This window comes from Caretta caretta, chromosome 10 (genome assembly GCF_965140235.1).
Source record: "Caretta caretta isolate rCarCar2 chromosome 10, rCarCar1.hap1, whole genome shotgun sequence".
Lineage (NCBI taxonomy): Eukaryota > Metazoa > Chordata > Testudines > Cheloniidae > Caretta > Caretta caretta.
In genome coordinates, this window is record NC_134215.1 from 68,554,206 (window position 1) to 68,575,200 (window position 20,995).

The following is a 20,995-nucleotide window of genomic DNA, read 5'->3' on the forward strand; positions in this document are numbered from 1 at the left end:
CACTCCTTGCCAATTCAGGATTATTCCCTAAAGTATATTCCCTAGGCCAAGTGGGACATCCACTACTGTCTTTAAAAGACCCATCTTTAGAATTCATATAGATGTACATAAGAACGGCCATACTGGGTCAGACCAATGGTCCATCTAGCACAGTATCCTGACTTCTGACAGCGACCAGTGCCAGATGCGTCAGAGGGAATGAACAGAACAGGGAAATTATCAAGTGATCCACCCCTGGTCGTCCACTCCCAGCTTCTGGAAGTTAGAGGTTTAGGACACCCAGAGCATAGGGTTGTGTCACGGACCATCTTGGTTAATAGCCATTGGTGTACCTGTCCTCCATGAACTTATCTAATTCTTTTTTGAACCGTTATTCTTTTGGCCTTCTCAAAATCCTGTGGCATGAGTTACACAGGTTGAGTGCATGGTGTGAAGTAGGGGCTATTTACCTCTCTCCATTCTGAAAACTGATCCTTTATTTCTACCTTTTGTTTCCTGTCCTTTAATCAGCTAACTGATCCTTCCCTCTTAACCCATGACTGCTTATTTTGCTTAAGAGCCTTTGATGAAGAACTATGTCAAAGACTTTCTGAAAGTCCAAGTACACTGTATCCTCTGGATCACCCTTGTCCATGTGTTTGTTGACCCCCTCAAAGAATTCTAATAAATTGATGAGGCATGATTTCCCTTTACAAAAGCTGTGTTGACTCTTCCCCCAACAAATCGTGTTCATCTATGTGTCCAATAATTCTATTCTTTACTATAATTTCAACCAATTTGCCTGGTACTGAAGTTAGGCTTACTGGTCTATGATTGCCAGGATCTCCTCTAGAGCCTTTTTTAAACATTGGCATCACATTAGCTATCCTCCAGTCATCTGGTACAGAAGCTGATTTGAATGACAGGTTATATACCACAATTAGTAGTGCTGCAATTTCATATTTAAGTGCCTTCACAACTCTTGGGTGAATGTCATCTGGTCCTCATGATTTATTACTGTTTAATTTATCAATTTGTTCCAAAACCTCTTCTATTGACACCTGAATAGGGGACAGGGCCTTAGATTTGTCACCTAAAAAGAATGGCTCAAGTGTGGGAATCACATCCCCTGCCTTGCAAAGAACTCATTTAGCTTCTCTGCAATGGCCTTGTCCTCCTTGAGTGCTCCCTTTTGCATCTCGATCGTCCAGTGGCCCTACTGATTTTTTTGGCAGGCTTGTTTCTTCTGATGTACTTAATTGCTGTTAGGTTTTGTGTCTTTTGCTTTTCAAATTCTTTTTTGGCCTACCTAATTGTACTTTTACATTTCACTTGCCAGAGTTTATGCTCCTTTCTATTTTCCTCACTAGGATTTGACTTCCACTTGTTAAAGAATGCCTTTTTGCCTGTTGTTTAGCCATGTTTTCTGGTCCTCTAACTGTGCTTTTTTTAATTTGGAGTATACGTTTAATTTGAGCCTCTATTATGTTCTTTTTCAAAAGTTTCCCTGCGGCTTGTAGGCATTTCACTTTTGTGGCTACCTTTTAATTTCCATTTAAATAGCTTCTTCATTTTTGTGTAGTTCCCCTTTCTGAAGTTAAATGCTATTGTGGTGGGCTTCTCTGGTATTTTCCCTCCAACAAGAATGTTAAATTTAGTTACATTGTAGTCCCTATTACCAAGCGGTTCAGCTATATTCACCTCTTGCACCAGATCCTGTGCTTCACTTAGGACTAAATCAAGAATTGCCTCTCCTCTTGTGAATTCCAGGACTAGCCACCCCAAGAAGCAGTCATTAATGGTGTCTAGAAACTTTATCTCTGCATCCCATCCTGAGGTGACATGTACCCAGTCAATATGGGAATAGTTGAAATCCCCCATTTTTATTGAGTTTTCTATTTGTTATAGCCCCTCTAATCTCCCAGAGCATTTCACCATCATGATCACCATCTTAGTTAGTCAGGTGGCTAGCATAGGTGCTAGAGCTAGGAGTGCAGGGGTGCTGCAGCACCTCCTGACTTGAAGTGGTTTCCATCATATCCAGGGGTTACAGTTTGGTTCAATGGCTCTCAGCACCTCCACTATAAAAAGTGTTCCAGCACCCCTTGTGATTGGTAGTATATTCCTCTGCAGTGGTTCTCAAACTTTTGTACTGGTGACCCCTTTCACACAGCAAGCCTCTGAGTGTGACACCCCCCCCCCTTATAAATGAAAAACACTTTTTTACATTTAACACCATTATAAATGCTAGAGGCGAAGGGGAGTTTGGCGGCTGACAGCTCACGACCCCCCCACACACCCTGAGGGGTCACGACCCGCAGTTTGAGACCCCTTGTCCTACTGTTATACTCTTATTATACAAGCATGGAAAAAATGTGGTATAAATTTATTTTTTGACATGGCCATAGCCCAATTTTAATGGTCTCTCGCAATCAATTTTAAAAACTTGCTCCTAGTGTAAGACCTTGTTAACCAAGTTTTATCCAAAGCTAATTTTTACAGCCCTATCATACTACCCAGAGAATAGGAATTTACAGTGGAAACATTGACCACCCCTGTATTGATGTGAATGGCATTATTATAATTTAATTACTCTTCCGTTTCTTTCTGCCACAAGGTGTGAAATGTTAGGTATATACCTTATGAGATCACAAGCAATCATACCACAGTACTGTTTCAATCGGTGGTAAATGAAATCATTCACTATCCAATTACATTCCAAAAGCGTTTGCTTTAACAGGCTGACTACTTTGCTAATTTATCAGCTAATCACTACAAACGCATTTGGCCTCAGTTCAGAGACTGTTGGGTCCTGAGCCTCATGCTGGGGCTAATAGTACTGAAAAACCTGACATAATTCTGCGTAATGAAATTAGTGCAATCCTGACCCATGCAGCTGGGGACAAGTTGGAACAAATGTTTGTTTGTCCAAGGTCATGTGTGTCTCCCTGCACACGTACACACAAGAAAAGTTCAATATTCTAATTAATATTTCATAGTATCCTTGCCTAATAATTGTAAATAAAAACACAGGACAGGATGGAAAAGTCAATTTTCATACAAACAGAACAGTCTCGCAAAATTTTACTTGTGCACTGATTCAGAGGGAGGGTGGTTGTATTTTTGATTGGGTGAGTAAAGCATATTTTCATTGTGATGAATGCAGGCTAGTAGGCATTGTGCTTGGACTGGTATATTTTCCACAGATTGAAGAATGGCTTTATACTAAGGCACTGAGCTGCGATTTAAGAAATCTAAGCTCAGTTCCTGGCTGTGGCACATATCTTCTCTGGGATCTTCGGCAAATCACTTCCGTTTCCCACCTGTGAACTGGAGATAGATAAAGGATGAGAAAAGCAGAATGCCTGTCTCGCCTATTTAAATTATAAGCTCTTCAGGGCAGGGAGTTTTTTTTTACTAGGTATTTGTTCAGTGCCTAATGCACTGGGGCCTTTGTCTCATTTGGGGCCACTGGTTGCTACTGCAATATAAATAATTAATAACATTGCAAGGCTACAAGAGTGCTATTAACTGAATTAATAAGGATAGCCATTGTAACCTTGTTTGATACAGCCCTAGTTATGGGGTACATTTTCAAGGTAGGGCTATAGCAAGTGTTTTATCTGGGAACATGATATGGTCAATATGAAAGCTGGTGTTTAATTTTGGGCTACCCACCAGTCTGCATTCTTTCTGGGGGAACAACAGTGCAAAGCCGTATATTTAGAGTTTGACAACTAGAGAAGAGATGCGCACGAAAAGGAAAGCATGCTTTGGTAGACCTCCTCCTCCTCCAACAATTAAGCCACTAAATGAAACAACTCAAGTGATAACATTAGGAATAACAGATCGTTAAAAAGGGAAGTGACAGGAGGAGATGTAGCAAACCTGCAGCATGGTGCTTGAGCAGAGAGCCAAAGGAATAGTCTTTTAGCCTTTGGTGGGGAAAACACAGCCTACTCTTCAACAGATGTAGCATATTAATCCTTCTGACCAGTGTGAGTTCTCTCTCTCTTCTGTCCCAGGTTGCTGAATCTACCAGTGGTTTAAGAGCTGACCACATTTCTTTTGGGCTATTGAATTGTTTAAAAGATTTTCAGGTTCCAAATATTCCTTAGATCTCTGGAAGAAGATGAGATGATCGATCAGGAGACTGTGGTCAGCACGAAGATGTGAGTGAATAGACAAGTGCCATGGTAGCAATAGAAAGAGGTAAGCAGATCTAGCTTCTCTGGAAGGTTCCCATTGACTTCAATGGGCATTGGATGTGGCCCCAAGAAGAAGGGAAAGCACGCTGACCTATTTTCTCTCAATGCAGTAGCTATTAAAGGTCCTCTAATGTTTGTTTCTTTTCACTGGGCAGTATAAAAGATTGTCAAATTACAAATATTTCTTTTAACAAAAAATGCCTGGCAGCTGTTCTACAGATGTTATGAAAACCAAAGAAATGACCTAGCAGAAATGTATTGATATCATTCTCCATTAATCGAATCTTGCAAGCTACTAATATGATTATTGTTTTGGTAGCATATTCCCTGAAACAGTCACAAATGGGTACACAATAAGATTACAAATGTACATAGCACAATACTGATAATGCCATCAAGCCTGCTGAGCCACTTAGAAATCTTATTTTGTTTTTCTACACCATTTAAAACCAGGTAATAACTCAGATGATGAAAAACTAGAGTGGCATAGGGAAATTTCTCTGTTACCACATGGGCCATTTTCTATTCTCCTGTAAGGTAACTTTTATTCTTAAAGAGGATCCATTTACCTGTCCGGTGTACATTGTATAGGCCTCCATCTTTTCACAATTATTATTTACAGTAGTCCCTGCTGAGTGTTCTCTAAACCTTTGGGGTGCATTTGAGAAAACCTGGTCCCTGACCCTGGAAGCTCACACTCTAAGGAATTCATAAGATAAGTCACTGAGCTTTATTTCTTTGTACCAATTTATTCGATGACACCATATTGTATTAATTAATGTGATTATTAGAGCTGGTTGGAACATTTTCAAGGAATCGTTTTTCATCAGAAAATGCGGGGCGGGGGGTTCAGAATGGAAATGTTCTACAGGAATGTGCAAATTTTGAGAAAAATGTCAACAAAGTGTTGAAATCATTTCAACTTTCTGAATTTGTTTTGATAATGTTATGTTTTGTTTTTATAAGGTAACCATTCCATTTTTACCTTATTGTTTTGTTTCATTTTGGCATTTATATTACAATATTTATTTTAACATCATATTATATTATGTTAAATATTGTTATAATGTTTAGACATTAAAATTAAACATTTTTATCTCATTGTAATGAAATATTTTGAAATAATTGAAATACAATGTTTCAATATTTCCGAATTCAAAATTTTCAGAATTTTCATTCCATGATAAAATTACAGATTTTGAAATGTTGGCATTTCTTAAAGGGTGGAAATTATTTTCTCTCCAATTCTAGTAATTTTTCTTCCCACTGTCTATCTTTTCAAGTTATCATACAAAAAATTATATTGTTGTTTTTAAGAATGGAATTTAATACTATACTGCTGCCTTCTGTACTATGTTTGTTTAAACAAAATATAGAGAGAAGATTGAATCATAAGATTCAGGTCCAGATTTGTAGCTTTCCAAAGTTTGGGAGTGTTCAGATTGAGATTTAAGGTTTTTAGACCCTTCTGTAAAATATAGGAGGGAATTGCTAGTAACTTTTTTGGATGTAGGGTTAAATAATTCTTATTGCAAAACCAGGATATTTTCGAAAAAAGGACTTCATCACAGCTGACAGCAAGCATTTTTTTCTTCCCCAACAGCTAATACCTACCCATTCAGATAAACAGAACTAACGAGACTATTTTCAGTAATGTCAATGACATTAAACAATGTATACATATTTGTTGCCAAGAAAAAAAATAAGGAAATAATTAGCATTAATTGCTTAAGCAATATGATTCTTTATGGCAGCTACAATATTTAGGAAATTATATATAGACTAAACAAAGTTTTTATAAATCTCTGGGACACCAGAGGAAAAATGATCTCATAAAATTTCATTGGAATTCCTTTTAGCTAAGATCAAATATAAGTATTAGTCCAATATGACTCCTATTGGGAGCACCACATCTTGCCCTTGCAAGAAGACGTACTTGGTGTTCTTAGCTCTTTTTTCCATCTGTCAGTAAAAGCTGACTGACAGACAGCAAGCATTGTGTCTCTCTTTCCTACCCTTTATTCAGGAGGATAGAGGTAGAGGTGGGAGGGATGATTTGGAGAAGGAATAAATGAGAAGAATGTAGAAATTTGGCAGTAGAAGAAATTAATATTCATAGTAAATAGTTGAATTATGTAATGGAGACACAAGAATAATGCATCTACATCTTATAAATTACTAAAGAAAATAAATCTATCCCATATTGATAAATTGCAGTATCCTAAAGTGAACCCAGTCACCTGAATGTTCTGATAGCCAAGCAGCCGTTGGCCCCTTCTGCATTATCTCACATAGGTTTGCAGTCACAGTTTTCTAATTAGACATCTGAACTCTAAATAAGCCTACATAACCTTCCTTGTTCTAAGGGGCCATCTGCACCATGGACCCAGAAATCAGTGGGATTTAAACATTTGCTTAAATGCTTAACTGAATCAGGACCTATAAAACCACTATGCTGGGGAACCAAATTGCAATTCATGTTTATATCAGAACTCAGTCTTGTGTTATGGATAGTCTCCTCCCTCCCATCCTATTTTAATTTTGACCCATTACTATAGTTTTGATGTGACCAAAGCTGCAGCAGTTTTGGGGATGTGATGAGGTCCCCTGTATACAATGTGATAGAAACGTGGTTTAATTATTTTGGGGGACAGCTATGTTTGTAACAGTGGGCCCAGGGGGTTGAACCTACATGGTCTTGTCAGGCAGACTGCACAGTGCCATCATTCTAATATCTGGTACCATAAAATCTTCCTGTTTTCAGTGATGTTCACAGCCCACTTCCAAATGTGTGAAATTGTTGTAATAAAATGCAAACACGTGGAAAACATTTGAGGAGAATGAGGGTTAGATGTTTCTCTGATCAGTAGATTCATTGACAATCTTGGTTGTCTTTCATTAGCACAATTATGTATGTCAGGGAAGACAATATATCTTCTATAGAAAGGAGAGAAAAGGATGTTGCCAAAAGAACCTCCTCATACTGTCTGGTATTTATGGAAGTCTGCCAGAAAATAGCTTCTAATCCACATTCTGTAACTATATATGCGCCTAAATTCTTGAGAAGATAATCAGATGTCCCACTATGCCTGGGATAGTCTAAGAGATTGCTGACCTTATCACTTTTTTTCAGTAGGGGAGTGGGAGTGGGTGGTGGGAAAATGAGGGCTCCTGCTGACTTCTCCTACAATATAAAAGCTCTGCTTTTAATGGAAAGTTGCCAGAAAACAGCTCATTCTGTGTAGCCCAAGTTCCTTAAAAGAAGAGCTGAAAATACCAGATGCTCCAATTTGTCTTGGATTTTCTCATAGCTGCTAACATTGGTGTTCTGCTTGGTGGAGGTTTAATCAAATAAGGGCTGGACTGTGCCTTCCGAAATCCACATGCAGATACCATCCCCCCTCAGCCCTGATCAAAATGAATAGGCCAGCAGGCAGCGCTCTCTGCACTAGATTCCACAGAAAGCCATGCCAGGGAAGAGCTGGGTGCGGTGTCACGGAATGCAGCACAAACATGGTCCCAGCACATCCCTTCTCACTCCTGACACACCCGCTATTCTGAGAGTTTGGGAGAGGGAAGCAGGCAGCCAGTGCAGGGTAGAGCTGACTAGAAAAAGGAATCTGTTTCCATGAAAAATGTGTGGTTGACAAATGTCATCCTGAACCAGGATGAAATGTTCCAATGTGAAATATTTCGCAGAGAGGGTTTTAAAGAAAAATTCTATTCTGGAAGAACTAAAATGCAATTTTTCAGCTTCTCGGCTGCCCACCGGGACAGCTGCTGTCATTTAGGAAAAGGGTAAGAGCCTGGCTGCCAGAGAGGCAGAGAGCCTGGACGCTCAGCTTCCCCTGCAGCTCTGGGAGCTAGAGAACCCAGGTGCTTGGCCTCCCTTCCCCGCTCTGGGGCTGGAAAGGCAGAGAGCCCGAGCACTCAGCCTTCAAACCCCTCCACAAAAGATTTTTTCAGTGTTACTGGCAGAAAGTTAAATTGATGAGCCTCCCTGGGGGCAGCCAGTGAGCCGTTATTTTTATTTTACCCAACAGAAAATCACAATTTTTTTGAAAAACTGAAATTTTCTTAATACAGGGGCTCGGCTCTGGAATACTTGCGCCAGATGACACAGACGACTCAAGAATTGCACCATCAGGTAAAACAGACTCCTGTGAGGATTGGCTGGAATCAACACTAGATACTGCAATGACATTTAAAATATACCTGTCCTTGGCATCAGTTGCTTGCTCACATAAAAAGAAAGTCTTAAGCACCTAATCTGTCCTTGATAGCGGATTTGAGTCTGGAAAAGTGCTGGTAGACCGTTGTTGAGCTGTACCAAAGACATCAACATTCTTTAGGTTACTTTCAAGGTATACCTTCTGTATTTTTTGATCTAATATTATGCTGTGTCTTGTTTTTAAAAAATGCTTCCTGCAGGCAGAGTGATTAAAATGGTGTTCCTGTTGAGCTAGGGATTTCACAAACTAGTTTTGGACAATCTGCTGTTTTTTAGCAGTACTTTCTTCAAATTTTGAAAGCTAGTCAACCATAAAAGTGTATAGAAATTTTAAGATGTTGATAATAATTATTTATTCATTATTTGTATTACAGTAGTGCCCAGCCAACATTAGTGGCCTTTTGTGCCGTTTGTGCAAACACACATGCCCTGATCCAAAACCCATTGAAATAAATGGAAGAATTTCCATTGATTTCAAATAGCTTTGGATCAACCCATAGTAAAGAGACAATCTCTAACCCGTATAATGTACAGTCTGATTAGACAAGAGAGGTACATTTTTGCAAATATCTATATATGATGTAATAACATATTACTTCTGTATTTTTCTAAATTTGATATAATGAAATATGTCATCAAATGGTGCCTGTATCAGTTATCTTCACCATCACTTTGATACACACATACATTGTTTATGAATTTATAAAATAAATAACTATCAATAGGATTTATATGTTCTCAGTAAATTCTGTAATAATAATTTAACACATAAAAGCGTTCTTCCCACATTGAAAGTGGTACATTGACTTTAATCAGTCTCCACAACATAAAAAGGTTCCAATTTTAAGTGTGTTTTTATTGTGGACAATGTTTGTTGCTTATTTCTTGACATGTAGTAAAATATATTTCTCTTCCCAATAGACCTTCTAACGTTCCCAGTGGCTAAAGCAGGACAGGTCCTACCCATCAGGGAGCTGGTACTGGCTGCTGCCCCAGGGGAGTGGGAGATCCGGGTTGCAGCAGTGAGTTGTAGAGCAAGCCTGCCTTGCACTCATCCTGCAGTGGCAGCTCCTGTCCTATGAGGCTGGCTAAGGTCTACTCCAATGTTCTGAGCTCTTGCTGCTGGGCACAGGGATGGGAGGGGGGATGATTAGGAGGAGTCCAAAATGAAATGAAATTTTAAATTGAAACTAAGTGAATTTTGTTTTCAAATCAACAAATTTATTTAATTTCAGAATGCAAATAAAAAACAATGTGTTTATATTCTCCCAATTGGAAAATTGAAAAATGTCATCAGCATAGATATTTTCTCATGGAAGTGGAAATTTTCAAGTTCAATTTACCTTTTTTGACATGAAAATTTAGAATTTTTCAATCTAAACCAGCTGTATCCCTCACATGTTAATCACAGCACTGTTGTACAGCCACCCACGTGCCTGGGAACTGGATTTGGCTTACACTGAATGTTCTGCAGCTGTCTATTTTTGCACGACTAATACAGATTGATATAATTTACACACTTTTAGAAATTCCACTGCAGAATTTGCTGCAATGTCCCTAATGGGTGACAATGAAGCAGGTGGGGGCAAGTGAATTTCAGTGAATTCATATCTGAGCATGTCTTTAAAAGACCAATGAGACATGCCTACATTCAGATTCTCATAATAGCTTCAGAGATGGTTTCAAAATCAGATCTTTTTAATGTACTTACACAGTTCAAGGCAATGTTGCCAACTCTCACAGTTTTTACACAAGTGATGTGATTTGGGCTGGGGCTGGGGCTGGAGCCAGTCTTATGATGGGAGAGAAGTTTCGGCCCTCTAGCACATGTGAGCCCTCTGATTGGCTGTCTGATCCAATTCCCATCTCCTGGAAGAGCTTTCTTCTCCCCACAGCCCCGGTAGCATCTAATATTTTGATTTTACAATGTCTTTGGTTGTAATCGTATAGTCTCTGCAGCCACCTAGTGGACAGTCCAGACATATTCACTGAGGATCGTACAAGGGAGAAGGAGTGGGGACCTTTCTTTCTGTAATAAGCTTGACACACAGTGACAGAAATATTGGCAGAACCAAACCAAAACACCTAACTTTATTTCCTTGCCACAGTCACCTGACTTTGATCAGGATCACAAAGGTGAATACCCTTGTCAGATGGGTCAGTATTTACTGACTGTTGTAACTACTGTTACCATAAACTTCTAATACCAATTTCTTCCATAGCAGCACATTGACTCTTGAAACTCAGTCATTACTCTTGAGCTAAATCTTTGACAGGCCTTGTAAAGCTTATCTATTTCTTTTAAATTGATCCAAACTAACCTGAGTTATAAATTTTCATCTCCTTCCCTTTCTCTGACACATTCTTTCTTTCTTCCTTCCTTCCTTCCTTCCTTCCTTCCAGTTCAGTCAGTTTGCTTTGATTCATATATCCGACCTTCTCTTTCTTCTAACTGCTGCTCCCCATCCCAACCTCCAGCAAACCATGCTCATAATTTCTCTCCTAACCCTCTGTTACAGGATAGGTTTAAGATAAGGCCTGGGTCCAACTTATCCCTTCTCCAAGTGCTGCCTTACAAAAACAGGCATTCTGGAATTTGTAGTCCCCCAGAGGATCATACAACTACAGCCTACAAAAAAGTCTGCAGGGAAAAGGGACCAGCCTGTAAAATAGCTGCTTGTTGCTAAGTGTAGGTAAAGGCCCAGAGACACCTGAAGGGAAAGAGCTCTGGCTGTTTTGTCTATCCTAAAAAGGAGCCAGGGAGCTGGGCTGTGACCAGAAGTTGAGAGAGGGCTGGGGAGAAAACATAGAATGATCGCAAGTGGGGCACTCTAGTAAGTGGTCCTGGGAAGCAGAGAAGCAGGGCAGCATGGAGAATGAGTGTTGACAGCTGCCCAAGTGTAGTGGGTGGGACATTCTGTACCTCAGGGGAGCGCCCTGTAACCCCCATATTCCTCATTTATACATGACTGTGATCTTATATATAAAGCATGCCATGTGAGGTATCAGGGGAAAGGTTATGATCTGCTGAAAGTCATTTCTCTATCCATATATGTCTATCATTAATGCATATGAAGTTATGAGAATTATGTTGTATGGTGGTCACTAAAACATGCTGTAAATTGGGGAATCAGCCAGATATTAGCTCCCCAGAGGCAACAGCAAGGAAAATAGCCAACACCCAGGCGGGGTGTTAAACAACCTATCAACAACCATTGTCCAGCAAGGGAGCTGCAATTCAATGACTCACCTGCATGAGGCCACACCAGAGGAATTGCTTAGCCTTGCCTGGAGACTCAGCAATGCACCCAGAAATTTGTATTTGTATGAAGAAATTTAGGATGGAAGAATCCCATGCATTGCTACAGACTAGGGACTGAGCAGCTAGGCAGCAGTTCTGCAGAAAAGGACCTAGGGGTTACAGTGGACGAAAAGCTGGATATGAGCCAGCAGTGTGCCCTTGTTGCCAAGAAGACTAGCATCATTTTGGGCTGTATAAGTAGGAGCATTGCCAGCAGATTGAAGGACGTGATCATTCCCCTCTATTCGGAATTGGTGAGGCCTCATCTGGAGTACTGTGTCCAGTTTTGGGCCCCACACTACAAGAAGGATGTGGAAAAATTGGAAAGAGTCCAGCGGAGGGCAACAAAAATGATTAGGGGGCTGGAGCACACGATTTATGAGGAGAAGCTGAGGGAGCTGGGATTATTTAGTCTGCAGAAGAGAAGAGTGAGGAGGGATTTGATAGCTGCTTTCAACTACCTGAAAGGGGGTTCCAAAGTGGATGGATCTAGACTGTTCTCAGTTGTACCAGATGACAGAATTAGGAGTAATGGTCTCAAATTGCAGTGGGGGAGGTTTAGGTTGGATATTAGGAAAAACTTTTTCACTAGGAGGGTGGTGAAGCACTGGAATGGGTTACTTAGGGAGGTGGTGGAATCTCCTTCCTTAGAGGTTTTTAAGGTCAGGCTTGACAAAGCCCTGGCTGGGATGATTTAGTTGGGGATTGGTCCTGCTCTGAGCAGGTAGTTGGACTAGATGACCTCCTGAGGTCCCTTCCAACCCTGATATTCTATGATTCTATGAAGTGTGTGGCAAATCTGCTCAGGTTTTGCAAAGGCTGGTGTGTGTCCATTTTCCACTGTTGAAGTGGTAAACCAATTAATAAATATGCTCTGCTCATCTTGAGCAGTGCAAGACAGTATATTGCTGAGGTACAAGGCTGGGAGCAGGGGGGATTTGGCTCTGTTGCCTTTCTCTGTGTGATTTATGAGTGGCTCTGGAAGCATTCATGCAATCTAGCTGGGTGTGAGGTTTCCACATGCTGCTGTGCTGAGTGATAACACCTGGAGGGATTTCATAGAATCATAGAATATCAAGGTTGGAAGGGACCTCAGGAGGTCATCTACTCCAACCCCCTGCTCAAAGCAGGACCAATCCCCAATTAAATCATCCCAGCCAGGGCTTTGTCAAGCCTGACCTTAAAAACTTCTAAGGAAGGAGATTCTACCACCTCCCTAGGTAACGCATTCCAGTGTTTCACCACCCTCCTAGTGAAAAAGTTTTTCCTAATATCCAACCTAAACCTCCCCCACTGCAACTTGAGACCATTACTCCTTGTCCTGTCCTCTTCTACCACTGAGAATAGTCTAGAACCATCCTCTTTGGAACCACCTCTCAGGTAGTTGAAAGCAGCTATCAAATCCCCCCTCATTCTTCTCCTCTGTAGACTAAACAATCCCAGTTCCCTCAGCCTCTCCTCATAAGTCATGTGTTCCAGACCCCTAATCATTTTTGTTGCCCTTCGCTGGATTCTCTCCAATTTTTCCACATCCTTCTTGTAGTGTGGGGCCCAAAACTGGACACAGTACTCCAGATGAGGCCTCACCAATGTCGAATAGAGGGGGACAATCACGTCCCTCGATCTGCTGGCTATGCCCCTACTTATACATCCCAAAATGCCATTGGCCTTCTTGGCAACAAGGGCACACTGCTGACTCATATCCAGCTTCTCGTCCACTCTCACCCCCAGGTCCTTTTCTGCAGAACTGCTGCCTAGCCACTCGGTCCCTAGTCTGTAACGGTGCATTGGATTCTTCCGTCCTAAGTGCAGGACCCTGCACTTGTCCTTGTTGAACCTCATCAGATTTCTTTTGGCCCAATCCTCCAATTTGTCTAGGTCCCTCTGTATCCTATCCCTACCTGCCACCGTATCTACCGCTCCTCCTAGTTTAGTATCATACACAAATTTGCTGAGAGTGCAATCCACACCATCCTCCAGATCATTTATGAAGATATTGAACAAAACCGGCCCCAGGACCGACCCTTGGGGCACTCCACTTGATACCGGCTGCCATCTAGACATGGAGCCATTGATCACTACCCATTGAGCCTGACAATCTAGCCAACTTTCTACCCACCTTATAGTGCATTCATTCAGCCCATACTTCTTTAACTTGCTGACAAGAATACTGTGGGAGACCGTGTCAAAAGCTTTGCTAAAGTCAAGAAACAATACATCCACTGCTTTCCCTTCATCCACAGAACCAGTAATCTCATCATAGAAGGCGATTAGATTAGTCAGGCATGACCTTCCCTTGGTGAATCCATGCTGACTGTTCCTGATCACTTTCCTCTCGTGTAAGTGCTTCAGGATTGATTCCTTGAGGACCTGCTCCATGATTTTTCCAGGGACTGAGGTGAGGCTGACTGGCCTGTAGTTCCCAGGATCCTCCTTCTTCCCTTTTTTAAAGATGGGCACTACATTAGCTTTTTTCCAGTCGTCCGGGACTTCCCCCGATCGCCATGAGTTTTCAAAGATAATGGCCAATGGCTCTGCAATCACAGCCGCCAACTCCTTTAGCACTCTCGGATGCAACGCATCCGGCCCCATGGACTTGTGCACGTCCAGCTTTTCTAAATAGTCCCTAACCACTTCTTTCTCCACAGAGGGCTGGCCACCTACTCCCCATGCTGTGTTGCGCAGCAGTCTGAGAGCTGATCTTGTTCATGAAGACAGAGGCAAAAAAAGCATTGAGTACATTAGCTTTTTCCATATCCTCTGTCACTAGGTTGCCTCCCTCATTCAGTAAGGGGCCCACACTTTCCTTGGGTTTCTTCTTGTTGCCAACATACCTGAAGAAACCCTTCTTGTTACTCTTAACATCTCTTGCTAGCTGCAGCTCCAGGTGCGATTTGGCCCTCCTGATTTCATTCCTACATGCCCGAGCAGCATTTTTATACTCTTCCCTGGTCATTTGTCCAATCTTCCACTTCTTGTAAGCTTCTTTTTTATGTTTAAGATCTGCAAGGATTTCACTGTTAAGCCAAGCTGGTCACCTGCCATATTTACTATTCTTTCAACATATCGGGATGGTTTGTCCCTGTAACCTCAATGGGGATTCTTTGAAATACAGCCAGCTCTCCTGGACTCCTTTCCCCCTCATGTTATTCCCCCAGGGGATCCTACCCATCAGTTCCCTGAGGGAGTCGAAGTCTGCTTTCCTGAAGTCCAGGGTCTGTATTCTGCTGCTTACCTTTCTTCCCTGTGTCACGATCCTGAACTCGACCAACTCATGGTCACTGCCTCCCAGATTCCCATCCACTTTTGCTTCCCCTACTAATTCTTCGTGGTTTGTGAGCAGCAGGTCAAGAAAATCTCTCCCCCAGTTGGCTCCTCCAGCATTTGCACCAGGAAATTGTCCCCTACATTTTCCAAAAACTTCCTGGATTGTCTGTGTGCCGCTGTAGTGCTCTCCCAGCAGATATCAGGATGATTAAAGTCGCCCATGAGAACCAGGGCGTGCGATCTAGTAGCTTCTGTGAGTTGCCGGAAGAAAGCCTCATCCACCTCATCCCCCTGGTCCGGTGGTCTATAGCAGACTCCCACCACTACATCACTCTTGTTGCTCACACTTCTAAACTTAATCCAGAGACACTCAGGTTTTTCTGCAGTTTCATACCGGAGCTCTGAGCAGTCATACTGTTCCCTTACATACCGTGCTACTCCCCCACCTTTTCTGCCCAGCCTGTCCTTCCTGAACAGTTTATAACCATCCATGACAGTACTCCAGTCATGTGAGTTATCCCACCAAGTCTCTGTTATTCCAATCACGTCATAATTCCTTGCCTTCACCAAGACCTCCAGTTCTCCCTGCTTGTTTCCAAGGCTTTGTGCATTTGTATATAGGCACTTGAGATAAGCTGCTGATCGCCCCTCATTCTCAGTATGAGGTAGGAGCCCTCCCCTCACAGACGTTCCTGCCTGTGCTTCCTCCCGGTATCCTGCTTGCCCACTTACCTCAGGTCTTTGGTCGCCTTCCCCCGATGAACCTAGTTTAAAGCCCTCCTCACTAGGTTAGCCAGCCTGCTCGCAAAGATGCTCTTCCCTCTCTTCGTTAGGTGGAGCCCGTCTCTGCTCAGCACTTCTCCTTCATGGAACACCATCCCATGGTCAAAGAATCCAAAGCCTTCTCTCCGACACCACCTGCGTAGCCATTCGTTGACTTCCACGATTCGACGGTCCCTACCCCGGCCTTTTCCTTCCACGGGGAGGGTGGACGAGAACACCACTTGTGCCTCAAACTCCTTTATCCTTCTTCCCAGAGCCACGTAGTCCACAGTGATCCGCTCAAGGTCATTCTTGGCAGTATCATTGGTGCCCATGTGGAGAAGCAGGAAGGGATAGATCTGATGGCTTGATGAGTCTCTTTGTTTGCTCGTCACTAGCAAGGTATTGTTAGAGACATCCCAGGCTGGAGAGAGTTCAGGGGGCACAGCGGTTCCACAGTCCCAGACTGCACGCCGGGGATCCCGTGACTCTGGGTTTCCAGACTGGACCATGGTAGGAGAAAAACGCTTATTGGCTAACCCAGTGGTGCATAATCTAGGTATGCAAGGAATGCATTGCGTGCCCTACATGGCTGTACATTGTCCAGCTGGAAAGTTCTGTCCGGCCCCCATGGAGAATGCCATCCTCTGCACAGCATGAGCTCACGTGCACTCTACTTGTCTGCATTTTGCAAAAATGTGACCCATTACCAAGACCAGATGACTCCTTTCAGTGTATCTTCAGTTTTTCACTCCCAGTACAAGTCTGCAAGGCACTCAAATTACCACTATTTAGATAGATAGTTTTTATTCATCTTATAGCCCAGTCATACTAGATAGGATCTGTAAAACACTGATGGGGCATCTAAAATGCAAGCCCCACTGCTTTTTCAGCCATTTTCAAAGAAGTTCTCTATTTCCCTCTGAGGAACTGGCTCCCCTACAAGCATTGTGTTGGACACCTTGTTAGGATATAGATATTCAGGCCTGTCTGTAAAGGCCTATACTCTAAGAATTTAGGTGTATTCTTATCACTTGGCTAGTGATAGAGGTATAAAAGAAAGAAATCACTGTCTGCCGGTGTAAGGGCCTTCTCTTACTGTGACAGTTTGTGGCCCTGTGCTTAGGCTCAGGCCTTTGGCTAAGCAGCAGAGGCAGCCATAAGCTGGGAAGCGAACGGTCACATCCTCACATTCCAAACTAGTCACATTGAAATAAGGTGCTATTGGGCTGTTAGGCACTATCAGGACAGGATTGTATTCCTATCACCTCCAGAGAAAGGGAAGTGCCTAGAAAATGTAAAAGGAAACTTAGTTTGATAGCATCCTGTCTGGCAAGAACTCACTTATCAATAGCTGGGATGTGAAATCCTCACTTCTGTATTGTTTTGTCATTATAGTTCCCACTTTGCTGTTGTTTGTCTGTATAATCTCTGTCTGGTTCTGTGATTGTTCCTGTCTGCTGTATAATTAATTTTGCTGGGTGTAAACTAATTAAGGTGGTGGGATATAATTGGTTACATAATCATGTTACAATATGTTAGGATTGGTTAGTTAAATTTCAGGAAAATGATTGGTTAAGGTATAGCTAAGCAGAACTCAAGTTTTACTATATAATCTGTAGTCAATGAGGAAGTGACTGGGTGTGGGTGGGGGTGGGCATGTGGGTGTGTGAGATGGGAACAGGGAATGGGGGTAAGAAAATTGGAATCATGTTTTGCTAAAGGGGGAAATGGGAACAGGGAATGGGAGTAAGGAAGTTGGAATCATGTTTGGCTAAGGGCAGGAATGGGAACAGGGACACAGGTGTAAGGCTTTGAGGTGTCAGAGCTGGGAAGGAGGATACTAAGGAACGAAACTGGAATCATGCTTGCTGGAAGTTCACCCCAATAAACATCAAATTGTTTGCACCTTTGGACTTCGGGTATTGTTGCTCTCTGTTCATGCGAGAAGGACCAGGGAAGTAAGTGGGTGAAGGAATAAGCCCCCTAACACACCTCTGGAAATAATTTAGTTGCTCAAGAAAAGATTTCACAAATCTTGCTCATTAGGGAACTCTTCAGGTGTCTCCTCCCTGTAGGCCACTGGTCAGATGGTGACCTCTGTGGAAACTGTTCCATGATGATGTAGGGCCCCCGCACTCTATACACTTTTTTGGTTTATCAAAGGAATGTTCTGAATCAAGAAACAGATTATAGTCTGCACCATCCAGGGAGCTCAAGGCAAATAGCTGTCTCAAGAATCTCATCACAACAACTTCCTGTAGTGGCAAGCAGTTAAACAAAGGATTTTTCTCTCTCCTCCTAAGATTCCCTTTGGCTCTGGTCACCATTGAAAGTGACAACAGAACTTCTATGGCATAGTGGTAATGCCAGCGATGAACAAAAAAGCGCCCCAAAAATCCTAATTGAAGCCAGGATCTCCTGGATCAAGAAACTGTGTTACTTCCTTCCTTTATTTATTGTGTGTCACTTTCTAAACACTCAACAAGTATGATCCCTGTTAAAAGCATCTCACAACAAAAAGAATCTAATGACCAAACCAATTACATTTAGGCAAAAGAGCAAGACTGGTTGACTGACTAAGCAGCTGATGGTTGGATACAGGAGAATGAGATCTAAATTAGTGAGTTATTGAGTAGTTATCAGAAATGTAAAGACCCTGTCACTCATGGTTTTCCAGATTCCTACAGATGTCAGTTCAACTCTTTCCAGTGGGAGCTTCTACGCCAGGGCCCTCTCAAGCACTCACGCGTTGAGCACCTGAAGCTCTCGGCATGGAACCTGAGGGGTGTACCCTCCTTAAGTGTGGTTACTACAGAGAGCTTGTCAAGGTTCCTTCCCCACTCTGAACTCTAGGGTACAGATGTGAGGACCTGCATGAAAGACCCCCCAAGCTTATTCTTACCAGCTTAGGTTAAAAACTTCCTCAAGGTACAATTTTGCCTTGTCCTTGAATCCTATGCTGCCACCACCAAGCGTATTAAACAAAGAACAGGGAAAGAGCCCACTTGGAGATGTCTTCTTCCCCCCGCCCCCCAAATATCCCCCCAAGCCCTACACCCCCTTTCCTGGGGAAGGTTTGATAAAAATCCTCACCAGTTTGCATAGGTGAACACAGACCCAAACCCTTGGATCTTAAGAACAATGAAAAAGCAATCAGGTTCTTAAAAGAAGAATTTTAATGAAAGAAAAAGTAAAAGAATCACCTCTGTAAAATGAGGATGGTAAATACCTTACAGGGTAATCAGATTCAAAACATAGAGAATCCCTCTAGGCAAAACCTTAAGTTACAAAAAGACACAAAAAACAAGAATATACATTCCATTCAGCACAGCTATTTTACCAGCCACTAAACAAAAGAAAATCTAATGCATCATTATGCATCTAATGCTACATCCTTCATCTCTTTCCATCACCACCACCTTTTCTTTGGCTAATCAAGGTAAAATAGAATGCCTGGAGATTTGTAAAATATTAACCATGACTATTTATCAGAATATATAGTTTTGTCTTCTGGGCCATGGTCATTGACTGAGAGCTGGAGATGTAATCAGTATTCTGAACAGCATCCTTGCTGGCATTTCACTGAGAAGCTGGAAAAAGAGAACCTAGTTAAAATGGACCAGAAAGCACCAGAAAGCACCCGCTTCAGAGCATTATGGGTAGGAAAGGAAACTTTACCTTTCAAAGTCATTTGATTCATAACTGATCTGTAATTAATCATGTTCATTTTAAATACTTTAGAAAAATATTGCAATTATGGGATGCCATCCCAAATAAGAGAGGCTAAATGCCTTCCAGATTCCAACTGCTTTCTCACTGTGTATGTCTGGATTAAGCTAATGTGTTTCCTTCTGTGGGAAATGGATGTTGCTAATCTCACTGATATAGTTGCTTCATATTAGATCATGTTACAGATTCTAAATCAGATTACGCCAGAAAATCAGATTAGTTTCTGGTTTTTAAACAAAGGAGCTGAATGTGTGTATTTCTGAATTTGTTGTGTTACAGCTCTTGTCTGCTTTCTCTACCCAAGAGAAAACAGGCATTCAACATTGCATGTATCCCTGTACAAAATTTTAGTAGAGTAGATTTTCTGTATCAAATGGATAGTGGATTAAAGTCACAGTCTGGGAGAGAGGGGTTCAAAATGCTCTGCCACTATAACAACATCTAAAGAAGCTAAAAGTTTCATTCACCTTCTGAGCACACTGCCATAAATATTTTGTATAATGTACAGTTTGCACTCCAGCCCTGCTTTATACTCCTCGTCATCACTCACGACAATCTGCCATCATAGGCAAAACTTCATTATGCCCTTCACCACTCTCACTCACCCCTAGAACAGAGGTTTTCAACCAAGAAGAAATGTTCCCCCAGAAAATCTGCGGGGGGTGGTACAACAAGCCTGCTGACGGTTCAGTGGTTATGACAGAAATGGGGGAGGAAGCAGGTACCAGGTTGTAGCCTGGTTTGGCCCTGCCACCTCTACATCACACACCTTTTCTACACTGAGTATATATTATTATAATTTATATATTTTATAGATCTGTACTCCAAAGAGCTTACCAATGTCCTCCATCAAAAGAGAGGGAAGTCAGGATCTGATATTCTTAATATTTCACTAAGAAAAACTTTTTGAAGAGAAAATGAGGCGCCTGTATACCTCATAAAATAACAGAAAAGGCCAATAAAATGATATGGGGTGTGTGTTTGCTTTTGTTTTGTTTGTTCGCTTCATATTGAACATAAGCTCTAGTTCTGGTAGTTTTCCTTTGAACTAACTGCCCATTCTCTTTAGATGGCAAGTTTTAAATGCTTGTCTGACATTTAAAAGTTACTGGACGGTCACATGAATTTTTTTGTACAGTTAATATTTTTATCCTCTTGTCAGCCTAGCAGTGCATTTTGTACTGTAGAATTATATTGGATCTGTAAAATCATAGTTGGAGTCAGGCTGCTTGCTGCCAGTAACTTACAGAAAATGAGTAACGAGGGGAAATAGCTATATTTTAAAAAACTAAACTCAGGTTTATTGGTGTTTGAATTAATCATACATCATAGCAGGTATTTTATGTACAAAGAAATAATTTTACCACATGGTGGAGCTTTCTGCTTACTCTACAGGATCAGAGACTGTCAGATAGCAAAACAAGTTGCAGAGCAGCAGCCGTGTTAGTCTGTATTCGCAAAAAGAAAAGGAGGACTTGTGGCACCTTAGAGACTAACCAACTTATTTGAGCATAA

General features: G+C 41.8%; 1 protein-coding gene across 22 annotated transcripts in view; it reads left to right on the plus strand.

The window, feature by feature from the left end:
• Positions 1–20,995, plus strand: part of TMC3 (transmembrane channel like 3) — a 482,220-nt gene that overhangs the window by 405,894 nt on the left and 55,331 nt on the right. For 15 of the 22 annotated variants that reach the window (XM_048868309.2, XM_048868305.2, XM_075133148.1 and 12 more), the window contains 2 exons: positions 4,005–4,191; positions 8,274–8,551. The exons of 2 other annotated variants lie outside the window; for them this stretch is intronic. The gene's annotated coding sequence lies outside the window, so the exon portion shown is untranslated. Of the gene's footprint in view, positions 1–4,004; positions 4,192–8,273; positions 8,552–19,136; positions 19,191–19,217; positions 19,411–20,995 lie in introns of those variants that run through there. 5 more of the 22 variants (XM_048868304.2, XM_048868306.2, XM_075133145.1 and 2 more) reach the window with 4 other exon arrangements.